Below are 4,302 nucleotides of genomic sequence, written 5' to 3'. Positions count from 1 at the left end.
ACTACGGCGGCCGGGAGAGGACAAGAAACCCTCAAGCAGACAGGCCGACACGCCGACGGTGGGGCTGGCTTGGCTCTCCAGCGAAGCGCCCCGCCCCTCCCCCGAAGCAGTAACCGACGCGTTTGATGGTTGCAGCGGCGCTAGGAACCCGCCCCCTGCCAGTGCGCGGCGCTGTACAACACCCCCATCCCGGAGAGCCAGCCCCCGCCCCGCAGAGCTCACAGCCTGGGTGGGAGGCGAACCCGCGCTGAAGGCACTTGCACAAGGGCAGGCAGCAAAAGAGGAGGGTTTCTTTTTGTGACGCTACCCCCCTGCTCAAGCCCCTGGCCCTGGGGTGTCTCCAGGGAGGCTGGGACAATGTGCGGGGGGCTGAGCGCCACTGAACCAAACTGTAAACCCTGGATATAATGGAAACCACTTCAAGCCAGGGGGTGCGGCACCGTGGCACTCTAGTTTCTGCACCTCTGCGTGTCTCCAACGGGGTCCAAAATGTCCCTGCCTAAAGCTGGGGATTTGCGAGATGCCCAATGGAAAGAGCGTCACAGGGAGCTCTTAGAAACACTAAACCCCGGGCAAGGAATCCACTCCCAAGCAGTTGTGGTAAAGACAAACAGAGACACTCCCTGAACATCCCCTGCAGCGGATGAAGCCCGGGAGTCAGCAATACCAAGTGGGGAAAGTGAAACGACAAAAGAAGCTGGCATCACTCATTGCCATTGTCCAACATGAGAGCAAATAATTAGATTTTAAAAGTTCTTTCACTCTTGGTTCGCCTAGGACTCTAAACCGGCTTCCAGCAATGAGCTCTCTGAGGAAGGAAGCCTTATTATCCCCATTTCACAGATGGGGAAGTGAACAATGCAGAGATTCAAACCCCGACACTGCAGTTGTCCTCTGAATATTAAGTGCATGCTTGTAAGAGTGGGAAGTGGTTTACCCAAAGTCACCCAGGAAATCTGTGGCAAAGCCTGGAATCAAATCCAGCTCTCCTGCTTCCCAGCCCAGCTCCTCGAGCACAAGGCCTGCCTTCCTCTCACTTATTTCTGGCCCCTGTGAAGTAACAGTGATTTCACATTCGGCACTCAGCTGCAAAACTACCTTCACAGCAGCAAATGATAGAAGGTAGGGAAAGGGTCTGGTCTCGAATCCTTGGTGGGAGAAGGGTAGGCATGCTCTTACATGCCATAAAATTAAATTGCAATTACCCCAGTGCAAATAAAGTGCACAGGGGATACAATGTATCTAGCTGCATGATTGCTTTACACAGCATTGTACTTATTTATGCATCTGATAAAAATACTAATTTCTGAGCCTGATCTTGATGTTTTTACTCAGGTTCACTTCTTCACACAACGCACAGTCAACCTGTGGCACTTGTTATCAGGGAATGTTGTGAAGGCCAAAATAGAACTAGATACGTTCATGGAGGATGGTTATTTGCCAAGATGGTAAGGGATGCCACCCCTTGCTTTGGGTGTCCCTAGCCTCTGATGGCCAGAAGCTGGGACTGGACAACAGGGGATGGATCACTCGATGGTTGCCTGTTCTGCTCCTTCCCTCGGAAGCTCCTGGTATTGGCCACTGTTAGAAGACAGGGTACTGGGCTAGATGGATCATTGGTCTGAGTCAGCATGTATGTTCTTCCAGTCAATGGCATTTAGTCTGAATTAAGGATTACAGGATGGGATCCTATGCTATAAAGGACATTTTGTTAATTGGGATACTTCCCTGTCATGGATCTATCCATCAGCCAAATTCTACTGTATATGCAGTTCTCAAAACCAGCAGGATTACTGAGCCTTCAAGCTCTGGGGCAGTGGAGTGTTGTTATAGAATTCTGCCCTATTCCAAATAAGGAGCCTTAGTGGAATGTTTGATTTAAATTAAGTATCCTCTTGTGAGTTTCTGGGTATGATATTCTTGGCTCCGCTTTCTTTTTTTGAAATGTCCTCATTGGTGGGCAACTGTTATGTTATAATCCAGCAGTCTGCAGCTGGGGATTACAAGGTGTCTTTTAGCTCAGTTTTAATAAGAACAATATAAATGGTTGCATGGCCCAAATTCATGAACAATGGTGATATTCTTCCTGAAATTAAATGTACAAAGGGACATGCTGTGCCATAAATTTTAAAGTGGAAGCCAGTGGGGAATTGTGCTTAAAAACCGAGAACACAGTGTAGTCCAAAAAGTTATAGAAATATCTTGGTCTTTCTTTTGATTGTGTGCTATATCTGGAAAAGCACATTAATAAAAAAGCCCCACAACCAATTACATTTTCATTGAAATCCAGTCGTTTATGAACAGAACAATGTAAAATCTATTCAAAGTAGCATTTTTTTCTCTCCAATTTTGAATTTAATGGGATATTAAATTACAGTATTTATTATTATTTATAGAATTAAAATATTCAAAAAACGACTCAGGGAAGACAGAGTTTCAAGAATCTGAACATTCCTGTATCAAGTGGAATACGGGGTCATGGGAACAATGAAACCTAGGTTTATTTTAAAGGGTGGTGGTGGGAGAAGGTTTATGAATTTAGGTTCTAATCTGCTTGGGTTGGATGCTGCTGATATACATCCACAGTCAGAACTGACTGTTACTGTGCCAACCAGAAAGCAGAAGAAATTTGGATACTCCTTTCTGAATAGTCACAGATGTATTTTTTTCCAGGGGAAAGCACCGACACAGTCCCCCACTGCCACAAATTATGCAGTTGAGTTTCCCGTATTTGGGGAAATCACAGGGGTCAGCACACCCACTGTGCAATGGATGATCCTCACCCCGGGAAAACCACCTTGGTGATCATGATCTCTCCCCTGTATTGCTGGGCAGATACAAATGCATTCTCTCTTTGCTATGGCAGTTGATTGCATATATGTTTTCTCTGTCAAATCTGTATAAATAAGTGTAAAAAAAGTCAGGTCTTTAGAAACCTTTTCTGCTCAAAGTTCACTGGGCATTTTTGGACATGGATTAATATGAACATGTTTGGCTAAATGCAGAACAGTCCCAATAACCCTGGAGCCTGATGCTGTTTCTCTTGAAGTCCATGGTGAAACTCACCCTGATTTCAATACAAGCAATTAGGGCCGTGGGCAGTGGGATCCATCCAGGAAGACTGGTACACCAAAACTGCGTGCTGTTGAAGTCGATGGTTCCCCATCCAGACATAACAGACCATCCACGTGAATCAGATGTTTGATGATTTGGAGGCCAACTCTCCACTTTCGATTCATGCAAAACTCCCAATAACATTGATGGCTCATTTATTTGTCTTTGTAGGGAGTTCAGGATTGGGCCCTTGATGAGCTATTTACAACCTCTCTTTAATTCAGAGTAATTATGATACTCTAAATCTGGTGAAGCAGAACCTTTGGAAGGGTAATTCCTCTGTGTGGACTGAAGTGCCTACAATTATCCCCTTCCCCTTTAGAAATAATTTACTGTATATCAGAGAAGAAGGATGGTCCCATGGGCCAGCCTAGGATTTTGGAGGCCTGTGTCCCAGGACCACCACAGACTTCCTGTGTGACCTTGGGCAAGTTAGTTAGCAGCTTAATGCCTCAGTTTACCACCTATAAAATGGGGCTGATAGTACTTTCCTATCTCACAGTGGTGTTGTGAAGATAAATACATTAAAGATTATGGGACACTCAGAAGGGAGGCCATATAATTATCTAAGATAAATAGATAGATAATGAAATCTATCTAAGAAGCCATCAAAAATAGTTGCTTAAAAGAGTTGGTCTTCTAACAAAGGTGAAGCAGAACTGGACGTGATACATTTAGGAATATTTGGGGATGGGCTCTTAAATTAGCAACTTGCCTAACAATTGAGGCCTCTTCTACTGGTTTCATGCATCAGCTATTGTTTGATCCCATAAGACTAAAATCCCATTTGCTCAAAATCACTTTTCCAAGATCTCTTTTCTCACTGTCATACATATATTGCCAACTTGAGCTTTAGCACTAATGGCCCACCTCCCACTAAAGTCAGTGGAAAGTCTCTCTTTGGTTTCAATAGAACTTGGATCAGGCCCTAAAAATCCCTAATAAAAGGGAGTGTTCTAGTCTATACTACTATAATTCCCGTATTGCACATTTCACTGTGGTATCTGAGTACCTAATAATTTTGCTTAAAAATTGGAATATAGTATAGAGAAAGATAGACAAAGTGGGTGAGGTAGTATATTTTCCTGGGCCAGCTTCTGTTGATGAGAGATATAAGCTTTCAAGCTGTTCAAGCTCCAAAACTTGTCTCTCTCATGAACAGAAGTTGGTCCAATAAAAGATATCCTC

This window comes from Lepidochelys olivacea (genome assembly GCF_965140295.1).
Source record: "Lepidochelys olivacea isolate rLepOli2 genome assembly, chromosome: 12".
Classification (NCBI taxonomy): Eukaryota; Metazoa; Chordata; order Testudines; family Cheloniidae; genus Lepidochelys; species Lepidochelys olivacea.
Note: the sequence above shows the minus strand (reverse complement) of the source record.